Here is a 16,895-nt window from a genome sequence, read left to right as displayed (position 1 = left end):
TGACATTTTTTTAATCAAGGCATATTGACAGGTGTATGTTACACTTGTATCGAAACAGGAAACATATATATTCAAGTTAATCTACTTTAAATAAAATGATGAACTGTTGCTGGTGTGAACCTATAATCAAATGTGTTACAAAGTTGTTGACCAAAGAAGGCTCGGGTACTCACAATCCAAATTAAAAATAATGTTGATGTAAAATAGGGGGACCGGTTTCGGGATTTTATATTATTTGTACTCCATCAACAGGTCCAATTAAAACTATCAAAGTATACAAAGTTCTACACTTCAATAAAATGTATTACGATTCATTCTCACTACAGCTGTTTTGGCATAGTGTCTTTCACTCAAAAAAATTTAGTTCGTAATATTGATTAACAGTGATTATTGAATACTATTTCGTTGTAACAGCAATTTAATTTTTTGTTTCAATGAACTTTTAGACATTGACGAATGTATTTGGTTATTGTCACAATGATTGAATAATAATTGTGAAAATAACTAGAGTACATTAATCAATAACACTCAATTTATTCAGCCAATAACTTGGTTTCGTATATTTAATAAATAATGTTAATTCTGGCAGCAACTCACTTTCTTGATTTCGTAGATGACAAGCAATTACCTTGGTTTATCGTGACAACGTACAGATTTCATTAAAACAATGTACAAATGTTGTTAATATAGAGTAATATATGATAATTGTATAGGTGTAAACTGATTGCTGTGACAACGAATGCATTAATCAATCTACTACTGCGTTTAATAACCACAATCAATGCGTTCATGGTGAAAATAAACGTAGTTGTTGAGACAATAAATGTTTTGCTTGACCATTTGAAATGTAACGGCTTTTTCTTATCGTCATACCCCTAGCTTCTCTGTGTTACCATTGTTTAAAAAAGAATTCTTTGTTAAACAATGCTGTTACCTCTGCCGAAGTGCCGAATAATAATTTCATTTCGTTTCCAAGTGTAGTTCGTAGTAGAAGGAAGTTTTCTCGTGCGTCTATTATCATGAAATTTCGGTCAAATTATTTTAAAAATTTTTTCGAATCCTGAGAAAATTAATTAGTATTTTTTAAAATTTAAACGCAGAATAGAATATTACCCCTGAGAACTTCTATAATGATTATTTTAATAAGTCACAGGGGTGAAAAAGAGAAAATTTATTATGATTTTTAATTTCAAATATACCATTCAAAAGAAACTTTTTGTTTATTCTAAGGGAATTTTAGCCCTCGGTAATAATGCAATCTTTTATTCAGCGTTTAAATTTTTCAAAAATACTGACGAATGTATATGGTTATTGTCACAATGATTGAATAATAATTGTGAAAATAACTAGAGTACATTAATCAATAACACTCAATTTATTCAGCCAATAACTTGCTTTCGTATATTTAATAAATAATGTTAATTCTGGCAGCAACTCACTTTCTTGATTTCGTAGATGACAAGCAATTACCTTGGTTTATCGTGACAACGTACAGATTTCATTAAAACAATGTACAAGTGTTGTTAATATAGAGTAATATATGATAATTGTATAGGTGTAAACTGATTGCTGTGACAACGAATGCATTAATCAATCTACTACTGCGTTTAATAACCACAATCAATGCGTTCATGGTGAAAATAAACGTAGTTGTTGAGACAATAAATGTTTTGCTTGACCATTTGAAATGTAACGGCTTTTTCTTATCGTCATACCCCTAGCTTCTCTGTGTTACCATTGTTTAAAAAATAATTCTTTGTTAAACAATGCTGTTACCTCTGCCGAAGTGCCGAATAATAATTTTATTTCGTTTTCAAGTGTAGTCCGTAGTAGAAGGAAGTTTTCTCGTGCGTCTATTATCGTGAAATTTCGGTCAAATTATTTAAAAAATTTTTTCGAATCCTGAGAAAATTAATTAGTATTTTTTAAAATTTAAACGCAGAATAGAATATTACCCCTGAGAACTTCTATAATGATTATTTTAATAAGTCACAGGGGTGAAAAAGAGAAAATTTATTATGATTTTTAATTTCAAATATACCATTCAAAAGAAACGTTTTGTTTATTCTAAGGGAATTTTAGCCCTCGGTAATAATGCAATCTTTTATTCTGCGTTTAAATTTTTCAAAAATACTTATTAGTTTTCTCAGGATTCCAAAAAAATGAATGCGTTTAAAAAGAATTCGATCGAAATTTTGCACCTGCGCTCTCAAAAAGGATTAAAGTGTTATTCATTTTTGGAATCACTATTTCAAACGCTTTTAAATGAGCTGTCACATGATGTACTTTCCCATTTAAAAAAATCAAAGTTATGCCTGTCACCTGAAGAGGAATCGTGTAAAGTTCGAAACATTAATGTTATAATATACTTTGATTATTTTAAAAATCGACCTGTCCAAGCGTTTTGCTTATGTGCTAAAAATAAATAAGTTAACAAGGTAGGGGGAGTGTAACACTTATTCCAGCGCACTGTATAAGTGAAATCATGAGTGTAAAGTCCATTAAGTTTAGGACAAAAAGGGGGATTTAAAAAAATTATTAATCAATATCATACATTGGGCTAATGCATTCAGTAAGTATTAATACAAAATACGTTCATAGTAGGAATGAACGAAACTGATTGTAAGAATGAATAGAATTGCTTTAAGAATAACCGTATTTATTGTGGGAATGAACGGAATTAATTGTAAGAATAAACGGAAATAATTGTAGAAATAAACTAAATACGTTAGGAGAAATAACACTGTTATTGACACAACGAATAGTCTTCGTCGGTCAATTAACGACGTTGTTGTTTCTATGAATAGTGTTCGTTGACTCAATAAACAGAGTTCGCAATATCAATAAAGTAATATTATGGTATACATAATGAATGTTCATCCATTCAATAAACGTAATACATTGGCTCAACTAACGAAAATAATGAATTGATGAACATCGCTTTGTTGTTCCAATAAAACCAAGAATTGGACAAATTTTAAGTATTGCGTTTGTTGTCTGAATTAACATTTTTATTGATATTACGTAACTTTTTCGTTGAGTGTTCTCAAGTGATGTATTTTTGCTATGCGTCTACACTTTTTTCCACCAAAAGAGAAAAATGCAAGATCAATGCTCAATTACATATACCTACAAGCAAGATATCAACAAAAATAGGCAAATACATAGAAAAGAATAGAAAAGAAAATACAAGATAGAAAAGTAAGGGATGGCACTAGCTTTCAGATCAAACAATAATCTAAGCAAATATATTACTCCAAGGAAATAAGCTAGAAATAGACCATGTTCGGGACACTCAAAGATCCAGGTAGCTGACTACTTTTTTAGTTATTGTAGACCTATAGGAAGAAAGCCTACCTGTTTCCTGCCTGAAGTTCGCGTCCGTTTTTTAATTATTAACAGTTTAGTGAAAAAATCGCGATTTTTTCGTATTTTTGCACCCCATTCAAAAGTTAAATAGTTGATATAAAATTACAAAATTAAGGGCCGGTTGTTCGAACGCTAATCAACAATGATCATTATCAAATAATTAATTACTGTCAATGTCAACTTTAAAAACATAATTAATTACAATTCTGAGACTATAATCAATTAATATAACAATAATCATTAACATAATTAATAATAAATCTCAAAATTGTAATTAATTATGTTTTCAGCAACCCAGACAAAGTTGACATTGACAGTTTTGGTGACAGTAATTGAATATTTGATAATGATCATTGTTGATTAGCGTTCGAACAACCGGCCCTTAATGTTTCAGAACATTGAAAAACCTTCAAAATGGCGATTTTTGAAAGTTAAAATGTTAATTTATTGCTACGCAAACTGCAAAATAAGTGAAAATCGTTATTCGTTAATAACTTTTACTAAAACCACCTTAGAACTTTAGTGTTTTACCCAAAGTTGGGCATTGGTGTACTTAACAAACTCTCAAAATTTGAGACCGATCCATTAATTAGTTTAAGAGTTATTCTATTTATTTATCCCAGAGACCTTTATTTTGCACCTGTTCGATTTTTGACTATATTAATTTAATTTTTTTATCTTTTATTAATACATTTTGATACTATCACTCTTCTACTTTCATTTGGCATACTCAGAATTGCCCTATCTTTATTATTTTCTGTCTTATGTTATTGCAAAATAAAGGTCTCTGGGATAAACAAATAGAATAACTCTTAATTTAATTAATGGATCGGTCTCAAATTTTGAGGATTTGTTAAGTACCCCAATACCCAACTTGGGGTGAAACACTCAAGTTTCAATGTTCTATAAAATTAAATTTTGTAATTTTATATCAACTATTTAGCTTTTGAATGGGGTGCAAAAAATCGAAAAAAATTGCGATTTTTGCACTAAATTGTTAATAATTAAAAAACGGACGCGAACTCTAGACAGGAAACAGGTAGGTTTTCTTCTTATAGGTCTACAATAACTAAAAGAGTAGTCAGCTACCTGGATCTTTGCGTGTCCCGAGAAAATCCTTATTTCTCTGGACTATATTCAGAACAACAAGGCAGAGCCGAAAGGAAACGCACCTAAACAGTGGTGTATACGAATTTACATGTGATAACTGCCCAAAAACTTACATCGGTTAAACTGGGGAAAACTTTAACAAACGGATATCAGAACACAAACGGGCTTTCAATAATAAAAAAAGAGATTCTACGTACACACTTCACCTTCTAGATCATATTCATTCATTTAATGACCAATTTCAAATTCTCCACATCAAAATAACCGCCATAAGCTACCTTTATTAGAATCTATGGAAATTAGTAAATGAAAAATACAGATATAAATCTGAATGACCAAATTGAGACAAATAACTCTCCCCTCCTCAATTTATTCGTTAAATTATTGTTATTCGGTTAAAGATTACAAAGTGTAGACGCATAGTAAAAATACATCACTTCATACATGCAAATATTTCTGAAAGTATAGAAAACAAAAGTTTTCAGTATTTTATTAAGATTTTCAATTTTTTGCAATGTTGGAGTCTTATTGTTTAGTAAAACGAATGAACTTTTCTTCGAAGGACGTTTCTATGGAAGTCATTTAGCTTGATTGTTTTCCTTGTTTTCTTTCACTTAAAAATATGCAAATGGTTCTTTCACTAACATTTATATCATACCGCAGAACATAGTCCCTATATGTTTAACAGTTGTTGAAGGTTGTTGATGAATAAGTGAGTAATGAACATTAAAAAAAAATAGGAAAATATGCGCCTTTTTAAGTTTAGCTGGAGAAATCGGGTTTAAACGGGAATGAATTGGAAATATAAGCAAAGAAACAAGTTTCAAGTAAACAATATGAGGTTTGCAAACTAGGTACAATTACTGTTGATTTTTCTATTTCATGGGACCTTTTTTAAAAATATATTTCACTAAACTTTAAAAAAACTTTATTGATTTCAACTATATAATGGCCCCTTATCTGCTGTTTGAAGATTTGCATTTGTAATGATTTATAAAATACAAGCATGTCAATGTTTACAAATAAGAAATTGAGTATGGCTATTAGATTGAGGTTCGTCGAATGTTATAGACGGAGAGCTAGAGTCGAAAAATCATCGTCATAAGTAATATGGAGTTTTTCCTGTTAAATGTGTCCATTGTATATTGACAATTATGACCCCTTTCAGGCTGACACCTCAGTGGATACAGGAAGTAGCAATAAGGGATGAAAGGGGAAAGTTAGTGCAGTGATTAAAGGTTTTCCCCTCCTATTTTGTTAATCCTCCATCGATTTGTATGAAAATTGGTGACTACTTAGAGAGAGCATACCTCAAGAAATAAAACTGATTTGGTGCCAACTTGCAATTTTACCCTGGTGGTGAATACCACCCCTTCCCGCGGGCGAAAACAATTTTGTTAAAATAATCCCACAAATCGATAGAGGGACAAATTTTAAGTAAAATTTGTTATACATATCATGTTATTAAAATAAATCAATACTTTTTGAGTTATTGAAGATCAAAGATTTGTCTATTTAAGAGCATATGCGTGAAGTTACGGATGATAAAAGAACATATTAATTAATTGTATGTTAGTAAAATATTATTTTTATATTATTTCGATATTTAATTGAATTTTTTCTCTCAATATAAACTGAATATGTCCAGAAACTGGGGGTGTCCAATAATGGGTACATTTGACATATTCGAATACACTTTTGCTAAATTTATAATATCGAAATAATATAAAAATGATATTTTAGTAACATACAATTAATTAATATGTTCTTTTTATCATCCGTAACTTCACGCATGTGCTCTTAAACAGACAAATCTTTGATCTTTAATAACTCAAAAAGTATTGATTTATTTTAATAACATGATATAACAAATTTTACTTATAATTTGTCCCTCTATCGATTTGTGAGGTTATTTTTAATAAAATAATTTTCACCCCCGAGAAGGGGTGGTATCCACCCCAGGGTAAAAGTGCAAGTTGGCACCAAAGCATTTTTATTTCTTGGGGTATGCTCTAACTAGTCACCAATTTTCATGTAAATCGGTGGAGGTTTAACAAAATAGGAGGTGAAAACCTTTAAAGGCTACACTAATTTTCCCCTTTCATCCCTTATTGCTACTTCCTGTATCCACTGAGGTGTCAGCCTGAAAGGGGTCGTAATTATCAATATACAATAGACTCATTTCACATGCCAAACTCCATATTACTTATGACGATGATTTTTCGATTCTAGCTCTTAGACTATTATGTTTGGTTGCAACTACTATAAGGGGTAAAACCTTGGACTCTGAAAGCCCAGTCCTTAAAAAATTTTTAGTCATTTTAAGGCCTACGCTCTTAAAGGAAAAAAGTAAAATAAAAGGCCAACACTGCAAAATATTAAAACTTGTAGGTCATTAATTTCATTGTAGTGTCAATAAATGAAATATAACTTCTGTAAACAGTACGACAGTCTTTTTGACTAATAGTACCACATAAATAGGAAAAAAATCTTTTTTTTTTCAAATAAAATAAATTCACGATTCGCGTTATAGATGAAAACGACATATTATTAAAATAAAAAAATCTAACTAGAGTATAAGCAGTACTTACAATAACTACATAGTACTTATAAGCAGTACTTACTTATTGACTTTTCTTTAGAAAGAAAATTCGGTCGGCACGACAAAAAAAAGAAAATGTCTCCAAACAATCACCGTGGTACCACTTGTCCACCGAATTCTCGTTAGAATACCACTTTCGCGTCTTAAAAACTCTTTAAAAAATTGAAAATGAAGAGATGGTGCTGCGGATAGGAATATATTTTAATTAAAGGAAAAAAGTGAAATAAAAGGCCAACACTGCAAAATATTAAAACTTGTAGGTCATTAATCTCATTGCAGTATCAATAAATAAAATATAATACTTAACTATAAACCGTCTTCTTGGATAATTAGTACCACATAAAAAAATAAAATATTTTTTTTTCAAATAAAATAAATTCACGGTACCCGTTTCAGATGAAAACCATTGAAGAATAAAAAAATGTAACTAAAGTATAAGCAGTACTTAGAACAAATAACTATATAGTACTAATACGTAGTACTTACTTATTGACTTTTCTTTAGAAAGAAAATTCGGTCGGCACTAAAAAAAAAAACAGAAAATGTCACCAAACAGTCAACGTGGTACCACTTGTCCACCGAATTGTCGTTAGAACACCACTTTCGCGTCTTAGAAACTCATTAAAGAAATTGAGAATCCGGAGGTGGTACTGCGGAGAAGGTCAGTGGGGTACATTGAAGTGGGTCAACTAGTCAAAGTCGTACCGGAAAATAGTTGTTCTAGGGATCGATTATAAATTCGATAAGCAATTTTTGATTCATGTGAATTAATACTAATAACTTTCTTTAATAAATTAAGTCTAATATCTTAGATCCAGCCAAGGAAGTTCTTGGTGAAAGAAACATTAATAAAATAAATCACTCCCAAGACGAAGAACTCAGTGGCGTAGCGTAGTAGGGGCGGGCCGCCCCGGGCGGCACTTTTTAGGGGGCGGCAAAATTTAACAATAAATAATAAAAATATTTTGTAAATATTTGAACCATTTTATATTTTTATCGCAACTACAAATTCGGACCGATTGCACTTATTTTGATTTTTTGGTCACCCCGAAGTAAGGAGCTCGGAATTTTTCATTACTTATTTTGTGACGAATTCAGGGAACTCCTTTTCTTTGAATGATATTTTGTAGCGACTGGCAACAACGTCTATATTAACTTGTGGGAATTCCCCGTTTATGACTAACAATGAGCACAACTTTTTTCGGCACTTTAGAACGTTACTATTCTTTTTTTTTCTCATCGACACATCGTTGGGAAGTTCTGATAGCAGCTATAGGCAAAAGAAGGATTCAAGATTCAAGACATGCGGTGGAGTGCAAGAGGCTATGCCGTAAATGTGACATGGCATCATTACAAAGGTATTCTCGTTACTTTGGAAAAACTGACAGAGGTAGGTGAAAGCTTAAACACTAGAACAGATTCAGGTGCTTTACTAGTTTCGATGCAGCCATTTTCGTTTCTTTGTTTTTGGGCCTGTGGCAACCGGTGCTACATGAAGTGAATGATGCACAAAAATTTTTACAAACAAGGGGACTTGACATAAGATTGTGCGCTCAGAAAGTAAATGCTTTGCAGATGATATTGACAGAGAAAAGAGAGGAATTGGCAAATGGCTGTAGGTTATGCAAAAATATGTGTGAAGAACTTGGAATTTCCATAAAACCTCTAAGGCGCATAACAAGAAAGCATATTTTCGATGACGGAAAAATGAATTGAGACGAAAGCTGCTTTCTTCGTCAGTTAGTTATTGTAGAAATTCGTGAGCATATTCGTGAACATAAGTTTGTTTATCTAACGCCCGCTATATTATTAGATCCAGACAACACTGAATGTAATCTAGACTATGCATCTGACGAAATTGACGAGCAGGTTTTCAAGCTGGAAAAACTTCGATTTTCGTCCAGCTTGTTTTTCGTCCAGCATGGATTTACTTGAAATTTTCACAAAAGGTAGGGAATAGTCCAAGGATCATTTTCTATATCATACCGCTATCATACGCTAAAACCTTGGGGTGGTTGCCACCCCATCTCGGGGGGTGGGAATTTTTTATTACATTTTAACCATGTAATTCGATGGAAAAAGTGATTCTAAGAAAAAAATGTTTTTTACATTGGGGTTTTTTGAGAATACCTCGAAAAATATGCATTTAATCAAAAAAACTGTAGATATCAAAATTGTATCTTTTAGTAACACAAACCAAATTCTTTTCCAATTATATCTTTAAGACCAATACAAACCGAGATACGGCATGTTAAAGGTTAGCGTTTTTCGTCAAATGCATAATTTGAAATATTCAAAGCCAAATAATGGGATTTTTGCTCAAGTATACAATTAGACCTTTCAAAAAAATAATAAAAAGTTTCTAGCATGAAAATTAAGCGACTTATCGCGATAATCAAAATAATTTAAGCGATAATCAAAAAAATGTCGGTACCTGCTTTTCTCTACGAAAAAATCAGTGAAAACAACCCCCTAACTAGCTTTCTAATTCAAAATTGGTTTTCACCTTTTTGTAGTTCCTTTTATATTTATATTATCAATACACTCAAGGAGTTTGACCTATTTAAAATGCCTAATTTTGGAAAAATTGACGTTTAAAGAAAAATTAATGAAAGATACGAAAAAATTATAAACTACTAAATTGTAGCTTTTTTAATGACTAAAATTAACCTGTGCATAGATTTTCATTACAGTGAAAAGTTAGCCAGATATAGCTGTTTAAAACCTCCATTTACAAGCAAACACCCCCTTATTCGAGCCCTTTAAACCCGCCCCAATTAAAAACTAAGAGATCTTACGGAATTTAATTTACACAGTCTTATAGCTCTTTAAAAATCCTACAAAACGACGAAAAATCTTTCATACCGCCTTCTTCCATTCAAGAATCGTAGTTTACATGTTACATACCTCCTTCATCCACTAGAACATCTCTTATTAAGTTTTTAAAGGTACAGTATAAGTGTCATATGATAGTGAAGTTACATACCACCTTAACCTTAATTCACTAAGAAACTCAAAATTTTAGAAAATGTTGCATACCTCCTTCTTCCACTTAGGTCTTCAATTCATTTATTACGTAAAAACAATATTATGTAATTACATATTTATCATTACCATGTATTCAACAATTAAATTTGTTCAACAATTAAATTAAAAACGCTGGACGGAAGGTCCGCCCGAAAACTTTATCGTACCGATCTATTATCGTTATCGCACTAGATACTGGCATTCTATAAAAATAACAAAGTTACTCGTTATTTTGATATTTTAGAAACACCTTGTATCCTTGAAAATATTTTATGGTTCTACGCATCATTAATTCCCGCATTTGAGAAAATGTTCGGGGACACACTATAGATTATTGCATAAATCAATAGAATATTAGTCATACTTTCATTTCAAATTAGTCCATTTTTCTGAGAAATTAATAGTTTACAATATTTGCATTTTACTGCATGGATTGTAATGAAATTTTGGGAGTAGCCCAAAGCCCAATATCCTAATTCAAAGTCTATCCTATATACTATGGCGCTTTTATCATGGGGGCGGTTCTCACCACTTCTCGGGGACAGAACATTTTTATTTTCGAATTGCATGGGGCAAAAGGAAGAATTTTAAGAAAATTTAAAAATGCGCTCTATAATTTGATCTTATTTTTTTCACCCGTCCAACTTTTTGAAAGTAGAAATAACACTATATTAAGAGGTATTGCAAAAGAAAAACAATGCATTTAAATTCTGGTGAATGAGGGGCTAAATGTATGTACTTCTCATTTTTCCTTAAAGTACATTAGTCAAATATATTTTTTTGCATCATATCTAACTTAGTTTTAATGTAACCGACATTTAACGGTGCTCGTTTTAAAGGCCTTTTCAAACACTACAAAAGCATGAGCACTTTGAGCATGCACCAAAAAACAAACTCTTTTTACCTACCATATCTCTTTTTGTATTATAAATAGAAAATTTACGAAGGAACGAATCTCTTTGTTATTTATAATTAAAAAAAATTTTATATAGTGTTTTTAGTTTGATGCATAGTTTTTAAGGTATTCACAAAAAATCGTCCGAAAATGTGTCATTTTTAAATTTTTAAATGAAAATGGCCAATTTTCAACTACGCATAACTCAAAAAGTATTGAGTTCTCAAAAAAAAGTATAGATCAGTTTTTGCTTAAAAATAGGTTCTCTAGCCACTTCCATGCTTATTTTGACCAATAAATTTTCCACCCCCTTGAAGGGGTGGGAATTGCCCCAAGATAAAAGCGCCATAGTATATACGGTAGATTTTGTTTCTTGAGCTATTCCCTACTTACTGTGAAAATATCAAGTACATCGATGTAGTGGGATGGAATTCGGAGCCAAATACCCTCATTGACTGCCCTATAATAATGCTCTGCTATGATCGCGTGAGAGGGGACACACACAAGATTCTAGCAAAATTTCAATTTTCTGTAACTTTTCGAGTTTTTGAGTTACAGCAACGAGTTTTATGTCATTGGAAATATAATTTTACATTCTTTCAAAATATGTAAAATTATACAGGGCGTATGTAAAAAATTAAGATTTTTTTTTCATTTTCGGTTAAACCGGAAGCCATATTGTGAGTAAAATTTATTGTGCTAATAGATAACAAAGTACTATATACGTCTGCCAAATTTAAAATTTTAGTTTCTATTACAGACTTAGTTACGGGCACTCAAATATTTTTTTATAAAAAATTCATAACTCCCCTCCTATGAGGAGTTAAGAAATCTGACCAATGTTATTCAATTTACCGATAGGATATCAAAAATATATTAAAAAATAAACAAATTCCTTGGAGTCATTTTTGAGAAAATTTAGTTCAAATTTATGTCAAATTTTGACCCCTTAAATATAGGCAACCCATAACTTTTTCTGAAAAACGATAATATTCTTGTTATAGCCCCATCTTTAGGCTATATAAATGTTTTTTCAAATAAAATTTATCTTAAACAAGTTTTTAGATTGGTAGGGAAATGTATCGGATGGGCGGTCGGCCATGCTGGCCGCCACTTTGGATTTGGAAATGTCAAATTCCGTATTTCTATTTAAATATCGATGAGCTAACTTTAAGTTAAATTTCATTCGTTTCGGTCAAAATTTGCAAAAATGGGCCCCAAATAACCACCCTATTTCGGCCCCCCTTTGAGAGGTTTTTTTCAAAAGCTTAGTTTCTCGACAAAATTCTCTTAAACTTACTCATACCGAATTTCATCGAAATCGGTCCAGTAGTTTTTGCTGGGCGGTGGCGACATACGTACGTACATACTTCCGACATGTTTGTTTTATTTGCTTTTTAGACTCAGGGGGACTCAAAACGTCGAAAAAAATTTTTTTGCACGATCCTATAACTTTATCTATTATACTCATACTGCGTATGTAGTACGATAAAGTAAAAATCACTAGAATGGCAAAAAAATTGTGGATACACATTCATAGAAAATCTTTGACCATCATTTGAACTATATAAATTCACAAAGATATCAACAAAAATAACCAAACACATAAAAAAGAAAGGAATAACACCATCTTTTATTTAGAACAAACAACTTAAGCAATTACATTAGGAACCATAAGAGCCAAAAGAAAAAGCAATTACAGCATGGTGTATACAAACTGATATGTGGTGGCAGTCCAAAAACCTACATCGGTCAAACTGGTCGAACCTTTAACAAACGTATAGCAGAACGCGAAAAAGGGCTTTCAATAATAGAAAAACAGATTTTACGTACGCCTTCTAGATCATAATCATACTTTTAATGAACAGTTTCCAATTCTTTAAATTCAAAATAAAGGCATTAAGCTATCTTTATTAGAATCTATGAAAATTAATAAATTTAAAAATACAGATTTCATTTTGAATGGCCAACTTCTTAACCCGGCACCTGCCACGTGGCTTTGCAAGGCGCCAACTGCCACGTGGGGTGCTCACAGCACCCCTTAAAAATTTTCTGTAATCTACTTGTTCAAAAAACAAAATAATGTGTTGAGTAACACAAGAATATAAATAAACATGTTTTATTAACTTATTAGCCACTAATATGTTATAAAAGTTAAAAAATAAAATGAAAAAGGTGTTATAAGCAAATTACCAAGTACCAAGCCATAATAAATGAAGTCAAGTAAAATATCTAAGAAAAATTAAGATTTAGCGAGTATAGAGTCTATATTAATAATTTAAATCAGTTATTTCAATAAAAAAATGTAAATTTGACCTGTTTATCAAAAATACAAAAAAAATTTAAAACTTAAAGTGCCAGATGATGACAACCCAATTCGACTTTAGAGCTATAAGTTCAGAATGACTCTAAATAACCACTTCAAACACTAACACATATATGCTATGTAATATTATTGAAAGCTACTGTGACGCACAGCTCGGTTACCAAACTTGAAATACCAAATATTTGATAAAAGTTTGTTATGGGGTGCTGTTCGCACCCCACGTGGCAGGTGCCGGGTTAATAGTCTAGTCGCAATATAGGGGGTCCCGTGGGCACTTTTAGCTCGTCGCGATTTGATGGTGGTATTATAGGTTTTTTGGGTCGCTGAATCCAATGGAAGTAGTCTGGAAGCCCAAATGTGGTGCGTTTAATTGTTATTAACAAATTATGGTAAAATTAGGTGTTTTTCAGGAATTATTAGAAGCCCTGTAAATAAATTTATAGTGTTAAGGTCTCCTCTGGCGTATTTTTGGTCCCTGAATCGAATGCGACTAGTCACGATTACTCAAAATGTGTTCTTATTTTGTTACTAACAGAATAATTATTATTTATTCGCCGAAAAGCTCGAAATGTGTTATCTACGGCAAGTTTGTAGTCTTTTTCATAGTATTTTTATACGCTAAATCGATTGTCACTAGTCGTGATAGCTTAAACCACGTTACGACTAAGTTATTAATAAATTATTGCGAAAATAACGGTTTATAGTACGTTTACTCACGGTTTTTGCTCTATATTTTAAAAAACCACTTGGAATGACATGAAATTTGGCATGCACGCAGCTAACATGTCAAACAAAACAAGTGATATTGTGCCGTTGTGTCCTTTTACCCTGGGGTGAATTTTACCCCGTTTCGGGGGTGAAAACAGAAAACTTTAAAATAAGTCCGGAATTGGATAAACTGATTAATTTTAAGCAACTGTTCTATTCTATAGAGTTTTTTTATTAAGTCAATACTTTTCGAGTTATTTGCGAGTGAATATGTTCATTTTTCAACAAAAAAACCAAATAACTCGAAAAGTATTGACTTAGTGAAAAAAACTGTATAGAACAAAAGTTGCTTAGAATTAATCAGTTTATCCACTTCCGGACTTATTTTAAACGTTTCTTTTTTCACCCCCGAAAAGGGGTGAAACTCATCCCCAAGGTAAAAGCAGACATCGGCACAATATCACTTGTTTTGTTTGACATGTTAGCTACGTGTATGCCAAATTTCATGTCAATCCAAGTGGTTTTTTAAGATTTAGAGCAAAAACCGTGAGTAAAAGTACTATAAACCGTTAATTTTGCAATAATTTATTAATAACAAAGTGGGAACGTGGTTTAAGCTATCACGACTAGTGGCAATCGATTTAGCGTATAAAAATACTATGAACAAGACTACAAACTTTCTGTAGACAGCGCATTTCGAGCTTTTCGGCGAATAAACAATTATTTTTTTATTAACAAAATCAGAACTTATTTTGAGTAATCGCTACTACTCGCATTCGATTCAGCGACCGAAAATACACCAGAGAAGACCTTAACACTATCAATTTATTTACAGGGCTTCTAATAATTCTTGAAAAACACCTAATTTTACCATAATTTGTTAATAACAATTAAACGCACCACATTTGGGCTTCCAGACCACTTCCATTGGATTCAGCGACCCAAAAAACCTATAATACCACCATCAAATTGCGGAGAGCTAAAAGTGCCCACGGGACCCCCTATGTTGCATGGGACCCCCTATGACTATAACCCATTCAGTTAGCGCCGGACTCCACTTGCGATTTGTAGTCGCGCGATTGTTTTGTCGTGAAGATTGAACACATTGTTTCAAATACAAGTCAATTCATGATTATTTAATAGTCGCAAATGGATTGAGTTGTATTTGAAACAATGTGTTCAATCTTCGCGACACAACAATCGCGCGACTACAAATCGCAAATGGAGTCCGGCGCTTAGAGACTTTAAAGTGCAGACACGTAGTAAAATACATCACTTGAAAAAGGCACTCTGCCGAAACAGCTGTAGTGACATTAACCTATAATACATTTTGTAGAAGAATTGAAAACAAAAAGTTTTCAGTGTTTTATTGTTTGATCAAATGAATTTCCATCAAGTAACTGTCGAATCCATAATCCATCAATAAATTACAAAAATACCTTATACTATATTATATTATACTAAAATTTCTATTTGCTTGATTAAAAAAGTTGGCAAAGTGATACAGACCAACTTCACTCGCTAGGCGAACTGCCTCCTTTTTTTCGACCAGGGAAATCTATGTTCCCTTTAGGTTAATCTTTTAACAAGACTAGTGTGTCACTTCAATTTTACAATTTAATATTTCAAACATAATTTTTCAATTACAAATAGAATTTTTCACTGATGATTATCTGACTGGACCGAAAACGTTCAGAAGAATTGCAATCCATTTGGATGAATTTTAAAATGTTTTAAATAAGTTATACCATCATATTTATGTACATTCGAAGTTTTTTACTTTGTAACTTTTTTTAAACTATGGTATACAGGGATTTTCCATTTTAATTTTTTAGTGATGTTAATCCCAAATTAATTAAGAATATTATGATTAGATCGAAGATCCCCTAAATTGGCTCAAAGTACCCCCCTGGTACTGATTCATTCGCCGATGCTTCTAGAAAACGTTTTCTTCTCGGTTCAACGTCTTTTTCTACTATTCGTTCACCGCTCCGGTGATCTCCGGTGACTATACGGTAAAGTATGTACCTAAGCTGTCTAGAAATGTGTGTAAAAGGAGTTAATTGGGCAAAAATTATGATTTTTTAAAATAAACTACCCATAGAAAATGTCTAGTCTAGTTGATCCAATATGGTTTTCTTAATTTTTTAGTCGACTTTCGGGCGACTAAATTAAAAATATACAGGGTAGCGAGAATGTATGGAAACACGGTAATTTCTCGGAAACCGCTAGAACGATTTTTATAGATTTTGGTGGGTAAGGGTCTTTTAATGCGGCCGATATTTTAGTGTTAATTACAATGTTGTCAAATCTTCCGTTTTTCTGGAAATAAAATGAACTTTTTATTTTAAATGAAACATCCTGTAAAATTTTTACGTTTTGAATTTCTTAAGAAATGCTGAATTTTTTTCGTGTGATATTCCCTATACCTAAATGCCGTAATTTCGGAGTTATTGCTACATTTATAAAAAAACAAATTTAAATAAATTATAAAAATCAATTTGTTTGGCCCGGGTAGACATTATTTTTAGGTTCTTTGGATCATTGGGAACAAAAAAGCTCTTTTGTAATTTTCTTGTAAATTTAATTGTTTCCGAGTTATAAACAATTTAAAACTGAAAAAAATTGAAAAATGATATTTTCAAGGTTCAAAAACACAAGAAAAAAAATAATTTTTTAAATTACGAGGTATCTAAATTCAAGTTCAAACTTTCTTCTATCAGCTCACTATAAGAATCTTTGGTACGTTTTATTCTAAAACATTGTCTTTTTAATTGTTAATGAAGCGCATATGAGAGGGCGGGCGATCGGGCTGCATTAACAACTAAAAACAATGTTTTAAGATGAAATAAAACCAA

At 31.7% G+C, this 16,895-nt stretch overlaps 1 protein-coding gene across 3 annotated transcripts in view; it reads right to left on the bottom strand.

Moving 5' to 3' along the window:
* LOC126881945 (putative fatty acyl-CoA reductase CG5065) overlaps positions 1–16,895 on the bottom strand; it is a 210,224-nt gene that overhangs the window by 84,667 nt on the left and 108,662 nt on the right. Inside the window, exon 1 of one of the 3 annotated variants that reach the window (XM_050646686.1) lies at positions 7,568–7,713. The exons of 1 other annotated variant lie outside the window; for it this stretch is intronic. The gene's annotated coding sequence lies outside the window, so the exon portion shown is untranslated. Of the gene's footprint in view, positions 1–7,103; positions 7,219–7,567; positions 7,714–16,895 lie in introns of those variants that run through there. One more of the 3 variants, XM_050646687.1, reaches the window with a different exon arrangement.

Source organism: Diabrotica virgifera, chromosome 3, assembly GCF_917563875.1.
Source record: "Diabrotica virgifera virgifera chromosome 3, PGI_DIABVI_V3a".
Lineage (NCBI taxonomy): Eukaryota > Metazoa > Arthropoda > Insecta > Coleoptera > Chrysomelidae > Diabrotica > Diabrotica virgifera.
The sequence above is the reverse complement of the archived record's forward strand: the minus strand, read 5'-3'. Positions and strand labels throughout refer to the sequence as shown.